Here is a 12,806-nt window from a genome sequence, read left to right on the forward strand (position 1 = left end):
GCTCATATTTTACTTTGAGAATTGTGGAAGCTGAGGAATTGGAGACTGCTAATTTTCCCCAGAGCCCTAGTTCTACAAAGTGACTGGTACAGCATATACTCTATAAGTATCATTGAATGGATAGATTCAGTTGTTGTATTGAAGTGATTTATCAAAATTATTTCTAATGTATATTGTAAACTTTGGGTGATAATGATGTGGCAGTCTTAATAAATGTATCTCTTCGGGTAACAAAGAAGGCAGGGTATATGTGAGAATAGGAATGTACAGTATATGGGAATCTTTTGTATTTTACATTAAATTTTGCAATGAACCCAGAACTGATCTAAAAATAAAGCTTATTAATTTAAAATGTTCTAATATTTACTATGGACTAGAATGTGTTTATAATACATGCTCAAAAATGTTCGTTGAACAGAACTGAAGGACACCCACCTAAAAGCCAAAGAAATGCCTGTCTTTCTACAAGGCATTGAGCCCCCTGGTGGTGATTGTTGAGGAGGAGCCTGTTGGCGGTGGTTGTATGCACTAGAATTTTGGGGAGTTTGACTTTATTTTATTTATTTATTTATTATTTCTTTTAGTCATATGTGCATACAATGTTTGCGTCATTTCTCCTCCCTTCCCCCGCCCCCTCCCTTTCTCCTGCCCCCTTCCCTCTCCCACCACCCCCTCGCTACCATGCAGAAACTATTTTGCCCTTTTCTCTAATTTTGTTGAAGAGAGCATATAAGAGATAATAGGAAGGACAAAGGGTTTTTGCTAGTTGAGATAAGGATAGCTATACAGGGAGTTTACTTGCATTGCTTTCCTGTACATATGTGTTACCTTCTAAATTAATTCTTCTTGAACTAACCTTTTCTCTAGTTCCTGGTCCCCTTCTCCTATTGGCCTCTGTGACTTTAAAGTTTCTGCATTAGTTCCTTTGCATTGGGGATGTCAAATGCTATCTTGTTTTTTTGGGTTTCTTGCCTATCCTCATACTTCCCTTGTGTGCTCTTGCTTTATCATGTGATCAAAGTCCAATCCCCTTATTGTGTTTGCCCTTGATCTAAAGTCCGCATATGAGGGAGAACATTCGATTTTTGGTCTTTTGGGCCAGGCTAACCTCACTCAGGATGATGTTCTCCAATTCCATCCATTTACTTGCAAATGATAACATTTCGTTCTTCTTCATGGTTGCATAAAATTCCATTGTGTATAAATACCACATTTTCTTTTTTTTTTTCATTTTTCTTTTATTATTCATATGTGCATACAAGGATTGGTTCATTTCTCCCCACTGTCCCCACCCCCTCCCTTACCACCCACTCCGCCCCCTCCCTCTCCCCCCCCTCAATACCCAGCAGAAACTATTTTGCCCTTATTTCTAATTTTGTTTTAGAGAGAGTATAAGCCATAATAGGAAGGAACAAGGGTTTTTGCTGGTTGAGATAAGGATAGCTATACAGGGCATTGACTCACATTGATTTCCTGTGCGTGGGTGTTACCTTCTAGGTTAATTCTTTTTGATCTAACCTTTTCTCTAGTACCTGTTCCCCTTTTCCTTTTGGCCTCAGTTGCTTTAAGGTATCTGCTTTAGTTTCTCTGCGTTAAGGGCAACAAATGCTAGCTAGTTTTTTAGGTGTCTTACCTATCCTCACCCCTCCCTTGTGTGCTCTCGCTTTTATCATGTGCTCATAGTCCAATCCCCTTGTTGTGTTTGCCCTTGATCTAATGTCCACATATGAGGGAGAACATACGATTTTTGGTTTTTTGAGCCAGGCTAACCTCACTCAGAATGATGTTCTCCAATTCCATCCATTTACCAGTGAATGATAACATTTCATTCTTCTTCATGGCTGCATAAAATTCCATTGTGTATAGATACCACATTTTCTTAATCCATTCGTCAGTGGTGGGACATCTTGGCTGTTTCCAAACTTGGCTATTGTGAATAGTGCCGCAATAAACATGGATGTGCAGGTGCCTCTGGAGTAACAGTCTTTTGGGTATATCCCCAAGAGTGGTATTGCTGGATCAAATGGTAGATCGATGTCCAGCTTTTTAAGTAGCCTCCAGATTTTTTTCCATAGTGGTTGTACTAGCGTACATTCCCACCAACAGTGTAAGAGGGTTCCTTTTTCCCCGCATCCTCGCCAACACCTGTTGTTGGTGGTGTTGCTGATGATGGCTATTCTAACAGGGGTGAGGTGGAATCTTAGTGTGGTTTTAATTTGCATTTCCTTTATTGCTAGAGATGGTGAGCATTTTTTCATGTGTTTTCTGGCCATTTGAATTTCTTCTTTTGAGAAAGTTCTATTTAGTTCACATGCCCATTTCTTTATTGGTTCATTAGTTTTGGGAGAATTTAGTTTTTTAAGTTCCCTGTATATTCTGGTTATCAGTCCTTTGTCTGATGTATAGTTGGCAAATATTTTCTCCCACTCTGTGGGTGTTCTCTCCAGTTTAGAGACCATTTCTTTTGATGAACAGAAGCTTTTTAGTTTTATGAGGTCCCATTTATCTATGCTATCTCTTAGTTGCTGTGCTGCTGGGGTTTCATTGAGAAAGTTCTTACCTATACCTACTAACTCCAGAGTATTTCCTACTCTTTCTTGTATCAACTTAAGAGTTTGGGGTCTGATATTAAGATCCTTGATCCATTTTGAGTTAATCTTGGTATAGGGTGATATACATGGATCTAGTTTCAGTTTTTTGCAGACTGCTAACCAGTTTTCCCAGCAGTTTTTGTTGAAGAGGCTGCTATTTCTCCATCGTGTATTTTTAGCTCCTTTGTCAAAGATAAGTTGCTCATAGTTGTGTGGCTTCGTATCTGGATCTTCTATTCTGTTCCACTGGTCTTCATGTCTGTTTTTGTGCCAGTACCATGCTGTTTTTATTGTAATTGCTTTGTAATATAGTTTGAAGTCAGGTATTGTGATACCTCCTGCATTGTTCTTTTGACTGAGTATTGCCTTGGCTATTCGTGGCCTCTTGTGTTTCCATATAAATTTAACAGTAGATTTTTCAATCTCTTTAATGAATGTCATTGGAATTTTGATGGGAATTGCATTAAACATGTAGATTACTTTGGGGAGTATCGACATTTTTACTATGTTGATTCTATCAATCCATGAGCATGGGAGATCTCTCCACTTTCTATAGTATTCCTCAATTTCTTTCCTCAGAAGTGTATAGTTTTCCTTGTAGAGGTCTTTCACATCTTTTGTTAGGTTTACACCTAGGTATTTGATTTTGTTTGAGGCTATTGTAAATGGAATTGTTTTCATACATTCTTTTTCCGTTTGCTCATTGTTAGTGTATAGAAATGCTAATGATTTTTCTATGTTGATTTTATATCCTGCTACCTTGCTATAGCTATTGATGAGGTCTAGAAGCTTCTGAGTAGAGTTTTTTGGGTCTTTAAGGTATAGGATCATGTCATCTGCAAATATGGATATTTTGACAGTTTCTTTACCTATTTGTATTCCTTTTATTCCTTCTTCTTGCCTAATTGCTCTGGCTAGGAATTCCAGTACTATGTTGAATAGGAGTGGAGATAGTGGGCATCCTTGTCTGGTTCCTGATTTTAGAGGGAATGGTTTTAATTTTTCTCCGTTAAGTATAATGCTGGCTGTAGGTTTGTCATATATAGCTTTTATAATGTTGAGGAACTTTCCTTCTATTCCTAGTTTTCTTAGAGCTTTTATCATGAAATGGTGTTGGATCTTATCAAAGGCTTTTTCTGCATCTATTGAGATGATCAAGTGGTTTTTGTCTTTGCTTCTGTTAATGTGGTTTATTACGTTTATTGATTTTCATATGTTGAACCACCCCTGCATCCCTGGGATGAAGCCTACTTGGTCATGGTGAATAATCTTTTTGATGTGTTGCTGAATTTGGTTTGCCATTATTTTGTTGAGGATTTTTGCATCAATGTTCATTAAGGAGATTGGCCTATAGTTCTCCTTTTTGGAGGTGTCTTTGCCTGGTTTTGGGATAAGTGTAATACTGGCTTCATAAAATGTGTTTGGCAGTTTTCCTTCCCTTTCTATTTTGTGGAACAGTTTAAGGAGGGTTGGTATCAGTTCTTCTTTAAAGGTCTGATAGAATTCAGCCGAGAGTCCATCAGATCCTGGACTTTTCTTTTTGGGGAGACTCTTGGTTGCTGCTTCAAATTCATTTTGTGTTATAGGTCTATTCAGGTGATTAATTTCCTCTTGGTTCAGTTTTGGATGATCATATGTATCTAGAACTCTGTCCATTTCTTTAAGATTTTGGAATTTATTTGAATATAGGTTCTCAAAGTAGTCTCTGATGATTTCCTGGACTTCCATGGTGTTTGTTGTTATCTCCCCTTTTGCATTCCTAATTCTACTAATTTGGGTTTTTTCTCTCCTCATTTTAGTCAGGTTTGCCAGGGGTCTATGGATCTTGTTTATTTTTTCAAAGAACCAACTTTTTGTTTCATTAATTCTTTGTATGGTTTTTTTGGTTTCTATTTCGTTGATTTCAGCTCTTATTTTTATTATTTCTCTCCTTCTATTTGTTTTGGGATTTGCTTGTTCTTGTTTTTCTAGGAGTTTGAGATGTATCATTAGGTCATTGATTTGGGATCTTTCAATCCTTTTAATATATGCACTCATGGCTATAAACTTTCCTCTCAAGACTGCCTTAGCTGTGTCCCATAGGTTCCGGTAGGTTGTGTTTTCATTTTCATTGACTTCCAGGAACTTTTTAATTTCCTCTTTTATTGCATCGATGATCCACTCTTCATTAAGTAATGAGTTATTTAGTTTCCAGCTGTTTGCATGTTTTTTGTCTTTACTTTTGTTGTTGAGTTCTACTTTTACTGCATTGAATACCACATTTTCTTAATCCATTCGTCAGTAATGGGGCATCTTGGCTGCTTCCATAACTTGGCTATTGTGAATAGTGCTGCAATAAACATGGGTGTGCAAGTGCCTTTGGAGTAACCTGTGTCACATTCCTTTGGGTATAGCCCCAAGAGTGGTATTGCTGGATCCTATGGTAGATCCATGTTTAAATTTTTAAGAAGCCTCCAAATTTTTTTCCAGAGTGGTTGTACTAGTTTGCATTCCCACCAGCAGTGTATAAGGGTTCCTTTTGGGGAGTTTGACTTTAGAATTCAATGTTATGAGTTGCGTTTTTTATAGCAGCAAAAAGACAGAAATGACTCAAATGTCCATCAATGGGAATTACAAAGCAAATGACCTCATATCCTTTCCATAAAACACCATGCAGTGATTACAGTGGATCAAGTAGATATACATACATTGATGTAGAAATTTCTCCTTATATTTTCAAGTGATAAACTGGAAGTCACAGAAAATATGTGCAGTGTGATGTCATAATGTTTAAGGAAAACACCAAACTATACCCAAGTTCTTTGGTTATATAACAGGGAGACTCAGTATCAGTTGGGGTGTGAGGAGGAATAAGGTGAATTTTAATTCCCTTCCAGCTCTCAGATTCTGTAATCTGAAGAAGTGAAAGTTTATAGTTCCTTTTAAAAATATACTGCTTTAACCCATACAAGAAAACTATAAAACTTTATGGAAAGGCATAAAAGAAGACCTGGATAAATGGAGATACAAGCCAGTTCACTGGATTGATAGTCAACACTGCAAAGATATAAATTTTCCCCAAAGTAATATAAGGTTAACAACAACAACATAACCAAAATCCCAATGTGTTTTGGCAGAGCGATGAAAAATAGTTCTAAAATTCATCTTGCAGGTAAATGTGTAAAAAGAGCCAGACAATATTTAAAAAATAAAATTTTTATTACAAAGTTAGAATCATGTAGGAAAGAAGAAAAAGTCCAGAAGGAAAAGAAAATCCAGAAACATACAAGAATTTAGCATATAACCAAAATGACACTTTAAGACAGGATTATTCAGTTATTTTTGTGGTCCTACCCAGGGGGAGGGCACAGGCACGTGTCTTTTGTACCAGGTCTACTGGCCTGGTCATTCAGAAAATGTTTTAGCTAATATTTTTCCTCATATTTCATACTGAAGTAAGTTGCTAATTGATTAAAGACTTTAAAAGGGTTAAGAAAGAATGGTCATTAAAGTTTTAGAAAAAATATTAATAAATATATAATCTTGGGATTAAGACACATTATAAATATAATCTTAGACTGGAAACCACAATGAAAAATGGATACATTTGTTTATTTCAAAAAATTTTAAATCAAGTATACAGAAGACCCTTGATATCCATGGATATATAGTTCCAAGGAGACTGACATGTTGGAAAAGATAAGCATGCTCAGATGTACTGCATTCTGTACTATACTGTGGGGGCTGTATTCAGTTTTCCCATAACACCATCCAACTTCTGCTAAAGACATGCCGCCTTGTCAACAAATCTCAAATTTTACTTTATCACTTAAATTAAGCACATTAATGTTTACTGTGCTTTTTGGAAGGCACAGTTTCACAAAATTAAGGGCAGCAAATCACTCAGGAGATCACACAATGATTTAGACACAAATGACAATAATGTGGAACTGACTGAGAGCTTCTTCACATACACTGAGAGGCATAGTGTGCCTGAGGGATTTAAAATTTTTGTTTTTGAAATTTTTTTTGATTTATTATTTTTTGACTGTGCTTGGTCCAAAACCACATGTAGTAAATCCACAGAAAAGACAGGCTTACTGTATTTGTATACATGAATTAGCAAAATTGCAAGACAAACACCAAGGGGGGAAAAGCCTATATAAATGACAGACAATTCTTAAATACATACAAAATTTTTACAAGGCAATAAAATAAAAATGAATACTTAATAGAAAAACTGGCATTTGTTAAAAAAGAAATTCAAACAGTATATAAGAATGCAAAAAAGGAATTAAAAGGAATGCACATTAAAATGACAAGCAAGAACATTTCATCCTATCAATGTTTTAAGTATTTTAAATATTTAAAGTATTACATTTCAAGAGGGCTACATAGGAAAATGTTAGAAATGGTTATTTTGGTGTAGTAGGGTTAAAGGTGACTTTCTTTTTAAAGCTTTTGTTAGTATATAATAGTTGTATAGGGGGTTTTGTTGTAACATTTCCATTTATGAGTACAATGTTCCCTGGTTAGTTCATCACCACCATTATTCTGTTCCCTCAACTTCCCCCTTCTTAAAATGACTTTGACAGGTTTCAGTGTTCCACCTTCACACATATATAGAAAGTATATTGAATATGTTCATCTTCCTTTACCTTCTTCAGTCACCCTCCCCCCTTAACCTGACTTGTTTTACATTCCTGTCCTTCATTGTTTAAGTGTATGTTCTTGTTCAAAAGGGTTTCACCTTGGTATTTTGCCTGTACATATATTGTACTTTAATCAGTCTAACTTCTTTAATTTTCTTTCTTATGTTGCTTTTCTGTGGCGTTAATATTTTACTTGTGCAATAAGGAAATGATATTTTGTACCAACACTTAGAAAAGTACTCAAGTGGAACTTCTGAAGAACCAATCCCTGGGGAATAAACAAGGACAAATTAAAGCCACAGCCTTCCCCTCTGCTCCAGTTAGCCATGTGGAATTATCCTGGCACTAAACTTCAGGAACTGGGTCTTGCTGCCTGCTGTTTATTCAAGAGTGATAGGGATGGAGGCAGGAAGACAAGTCAGAAGCTGGTGCAATAAGAATCCAAGTGACAATTATGAAAATAGCACATTGGACCTTGGTGTGATTATTCTCTTCAAGAAAAAAAGAAAAGGGTAAATCTGCTCATGCCATGTGAGAAGAATGGTTGGGATGACAGAAAGTAAAGGAAGTAAAACAGTGGATAAAGGAAATGCCAAGCTATTTTTTGTTGGAATAAAACATGCAAATGGAGATGCTGAAATTCTTTAGGTTGGGGCGATTTCAAATTCACAACAAACCTTTTTAGCTGTGTGAAGTCAAGCCCAGCATGTATTCAAGAAGAATGATGAGCTACTTAGTCTGTCATGCACTGTGGCCAACCAAATATGCCACCCTCCTCAGATCCTGTGGCCATTTCACATGGTTCACAACCTGCATCTACATCAATAGAGAACGCCTGATTATTATGCTCAACTTCAGTCTAAAGCTGATATAAAACAAGGCATGTGTCATCATTCTTCAGGATTTCTCTCATTTTTAACTCAGGATTCAGTTTCCAACACTTTCTGTACGAGGATTCAATCAAAGTCTCTGGGTACCAAAGTGGCTTTCTACTAAAGAACACTGAGTTGTATTACACTGGGTTCCCAAGGAACAGATTGAGTTCAGTATTTGTGTGCAAGATTATTGGAGAGAGTCCTCAGGAACAACTTCCAGAAGAGAGCAAGGGAAAGAGCTCTGGACAGGAGGAGAATTAAAGATTCTCAGCCAATCCCAGCGAGAGCTTTGGAGTGGCCTTGCAGGGTTATCCTCAATTGAAGCACAGAAGCCAGGAATTTATATCCCTAATTGATGAGTTGTTGGGTAGGTGCTGGTTCTTTATCCAAGGGAAATCTCCCACGAGGCAGGCAGCTGCCAGAATGAGTACCTCTTTAAATGGGGATCTGGTGTGCAGTAGAGTGTCTACTCTGATTGTTATTACCAAAGACCAAACCACAGTGATGGCGTCATAAGACACCAATCTTCAGAACCCTTCATGCAACTCTTCTACTGTTTCTGTCACTTTTTCTCATTGGGACAATACACCCAAGAGTCAGCTTAAAGGAGAAAAGATTTATTTGGCTCATAGTTTCAGAGGTTTTAGTCCATGGTCAGCTGGCTCCATTGCTTTGGGCCTGAGAAGATGAAAAATGTTACGAAGGAGAGGATATGAGGGCCAAAGCTGCCTATGTCATGGCAGCCAGGAAGCAGAGTAACAGGAAGGGGACAGGAACAAGATATACCCTTCAAAAGCAAACTCCTATGACCTACTTCCTCTAACCAGGCTCCAAACCCTAGTTTCCACCACCTCCAAATGCTGTCAAATTATGAATCTATCCATCAATGTACCAATCCATTGATCAGGTCAGAGCCCTCTTGACTCAAAATCACTTTTCAGTAATTGGATCCACCAGCTGGGGACCAAGCATTTAGCACATGAGTCTTTTGGGGGATACTCATATTCAAACCTTAACACCTACAATGAATGGTCAGTGAAGAATGCACACAAATATAGCTAAAAAATGCGCACAAAAGGTCCTCACACCTCAGTAAGCTTTGCTCAGAATGGAGCATCTTTTCCAAGGGCTTATCCAAAGGAAATTATTCTTGTCAGTTTTCTGAATCCAGATTTAGCAAATAACTTTTGAGAATTGACAAATACAAATTTTCAAGTGTAGCAAGTCAATATAAATATCTTGATTCCCAGAAAGGGATCTGATCATGTTGTGTCTTAGTCTGGGCTCTTATAACAAATTATCATAGACTGGGTACTATAAGCAGCAAACATTTATTTCTTGCAGTTCTGGAGGCTGGAAGTTTGAGATCAGGGTGCCAGCATGGTCAGATTCTAGTGAGGATCCTTTTCCTGTTTTACAGAAATTTGATTTTTTTAAAGGTGCATGACAAAGATGGTCAGGAAGAGAAGCCTGACTAAACAAAAATTCATTGATTTGGGGACACTCTTTGGGATATGGGACCTTGACAAGGCTCAAGGAGATATGACAAACTCACTGCTAGGCGATTCTTAGAATCCTGAAGGATTCCATCCTGATGCTCCTTTCCATGCTTCAAGTATCAGATTTTCCCAACCAGGTCCTACATCAGCTTTGGCTAAGCATTTATTCATCTCTGGGGCTCTGTGACTCTTACTATCAAATCCTTTGCTTGCTCCTCTGCATTCCCACTCCACCACTTGAGGAGATGAGAACCTCTTTGTTTCCTACCAAGGAAACTGTCTGACTCACACTCAACCTTAGCTGTTTACTAATGGCTTTCGGTTTCTTATTATGCCTTGTAGGTTGTCAATACAATGTAGTAATAACTAGCTGACACCACTGTTTTATCAGACACTGTTCTGTCCATAACTTTTTTTATTTTTGCCTGAGTCATCACACCTGACATGGATTCTCCTTTCACTGAATCATTTCCCCCAGGTCAGTATCACTGAAATCGTCCATAACTGGGCCCACTATCTTGTGCCAGAGATGATTCACATCTTACATCGCGTGTAGGAGGTCATCCTCCTCCGACCACACGGGGGCGCGGTTGTGCCACCGTCTCGCTGGGAGGGAGTCCGCAGAGGGCCACTCTGGGCGGAGGATATCGACTTCCTGGTGTGGGCGGAACAAAGGGCGCACTGGCCACCCGAAGGGCAGGAAGTGAGCGAGTCGGCCTTTGGGGAGGGTGTGCGCTTGCGCGAAGGTCGCCGGAGGCGTCCCGCTTTTGCTGTTGAGTCGGTCCTCACGGTGACGCCTTTGCCCTCTTTTTGGAGTTGGGCGGAAGGGAGGGGGTGGAGTGTGAGAGTTGGGGTGGGCTGGGGTCGTGAAGCCGCGGCGGCTGGGGTGGCGCGGCGGGGGTCGGGGGGCGCGAGCGTCTGGGGGGTCGGGGGGCGGGGGCGCGTGAGGTTCGGTGTCGCCCTCTGCGTCCCCGTGCGGAGCCGGGCGGCCGCTCCTCCGGGGGAGGGTCGGGTCCCTCCTCTCCCACTCCGTCCCTCGGTCCCCGCAGCCTGGCCGTCCCCGTCAGCGGCTCCCTTCCTGCGACCCCTTCGTCTGTGCGACACCGTGCATGGCTCAGTTTTTCAGTGACAAACAGAACATTTCCCGTCCAAACAAACAGTTCTAGGGAGTTCGGTAATTTCTTCACTGACGTCTGCGTAAATCGCTCTGTGCTGTGTACATGCCGCCTGGCTGTAAGACGGAGCAGCGGCGTTCTGCAGCCTTGCAGCCCTGCACCAGGAATGTGAGTCCGGGGAGCTGAAGAGCCCTCTTTTGGAATTCGGGAGTTGATCAACCCGAGCGACTCCCACCAGGGCCCTGTGACTCTCCCTGAAAGGATCTCGGCTCCATACCCGTCATTCTCAGCCAGGGAGAGGGGTGCAGCGTGACATTTGGGAGCTTAGGAACCAAGTCTTCCATCATGTGTGTACTTTGCTTGAATGACTATTTTAAAGTACGGGTCCTATTTTTGCCAAGCTGACAGTTGTTTCCATAGAAACCAGAGAAGAAATCGTCATTTTCGGCAGGAGTTGTTAAAACCGTCTTCTGGGCTTCAGCTGTGAGTGTCACTGAGTGCTATTCTTGCTCATTCTGAGATGGTACTTAAAAAGAATTAAGGGTCTGAAATGTTCAAAGAAGCTAGCAATACAAATTGTTTAATTTTCTTACATCTTTAAATTTAGTAATGCTAGAAGTCTGCCAGCTATGTTTGTTGCCCTACCACAGTTCTTTGACGAGGATGTATTTATCAGTCCTAATTCTTTCTTAGGTGTTCTAGAGTCTAGTGATTGCCCCATTGAAAACATATAAATAGATTTCTTCCCCCATTCTTTACCCTATTTTAAGAATAAGCAGGGGATTACAGTTCATCAGCTACTATTTCTGTTCTTGATGACACTTGATTCCCAGTGATATAAATAATTTTAATTATAAACATATAGTGTTTAGAGCTTATGTTAACCTTCTGTCAGTAGAATACTTAAAAATTTTTACCCATGTCCTGAGAGACGAACAGTTTCTTGTCAAACAAGCAGAGCTAAGCAGTATGAATAGCTATCATAGGAAAACTTTCTTTTCTGAGGGCTGTGATTTAACCAGAGGCCCTGGGACTTAGAAGTGGGGGAAGGAGGGTTGGGAAAGTGTCTGGAGTAGTAGAAGCAGGCAGCATTGTGAGGAAGGTTATTGAAGCCTATGGAAAACCAATGGGAGGCAGGGCTTGGCAGTACAAATTTGTAATTCCAGCTACTCACTAAACAAAGGCAGGAGGATCATTGTCAGAAGCCAGTCCTAGTAAAGTTCATGAGATCCTATCTCAGAAATAATAAAGGATTCCGGGCATAGCAGAGTGCTTGGCCTTGGGTTCAATCCCTAGTATCTCAAAGAGGGAAAAAAAACCTAAAACCCAAATCAATGGGAGTTACAAAAATAGTTGCTAGGTTTGAGGTTTACAAAAGTAATAAATTCTGTAAAAATTTAAAGTGTTCAGAAATATATAAGATGGAAATACTTAATTCTTCATAACCACCATTCTGCCACCCCAAATAATCATAAATTAGGAGCATGTATGTCTTCCCTCAAATTCATTTTTGTGTATATTAGCACATTTTACTGTTACTATTTTTATAAATTGGCCAGACATTTTTGTCTGTTTTTGTTCTCTGCAGTATCCCTACTACCCAGAGTGGTGTCTGGCATGTAGTATGTACTCTATTCATAAAATACTGAATGAAGAATGAGTAACATCCAGAGGTTTAAGCCTGAGTGAGATATATGAATGTTTGATCAAGGTGGTCAAAAATTTTATTAAGTTGGTTGCCAACATTTAAAAATTGATAAATGTCACATAAAATCTGTCTTTCCTTGAAAATTTGGAAACATTTGATAACAATAGGCTCAAATTTCATTATACTTGTTACTCCTCCTTTATTTTATTTATTTTTTTGCAGTACTGGGGTTTGAACTCAGGGCTACACCTTGAGCCACTCCACCAGCCCTTTTTTTGTGATGGATTTTCTTGAGATAGGGTCTCACAAACTGTTTGCCTGGGCTGGCTTTGTACTGCAATCCTGATCTCTGCCTCCTGAGTACCTAGGATTACAGGTGTGAGCCACTGGTGCCCAGCTGTTACGCCTCCTTTAGATGGGTATGAATCTATGTTCACATTAGTGTAG

At 39.4% G+C, this 12,806-nt stretch overlaps 1 protein-coding gene across 14 annotated transcripts in view; it reads left to right on the top strand.

The window, feature by feature from the left end:
* Positions 1 to 12,806, top strand: part of Oma1 (OMA1 zinc metallopeptidase) — a 133,519-nt gene that overhangs the window by 20,518 nt on the left and 100,195 nt on the right. For 9 of the 14 annotated variants that reach the window (XR_012449895.1, XR_012449896.1, XR_012449897.1 and 6 more), the window contains exon 1: positions 10,241 to 10,386. The exons of 1 other annotated variant lie outside the window; for it this stretch is intronic. The gene's annotated coding sequence lies outside the window, so the exon portion shown is untranslated. Of the gene's footprint in view, positions 1 to 10,240; positions 10,387 to 10,566; positions 11,195 to 12,806 lie in introns of those variants that run through there. 4 more of the 14 variants (XM_074079985.1, XM_074079986.1, XM_074079987.1 and 1 more) reach the window with 4 other exon arrangements.

This window comes from Castor canadensis, chromosome 7 (assembly GCF_047511655.1).
Source record: "Castor canadensis chromosome 7, mCasCan1.hap1v2, whole genome shotgun sequence".
Classification (NCBI taxonomy): Eukaryota; Metazoa; Chordata; class Mammalia; order Rodentia; family Castoridae; genus Castor; species Castor canadensis.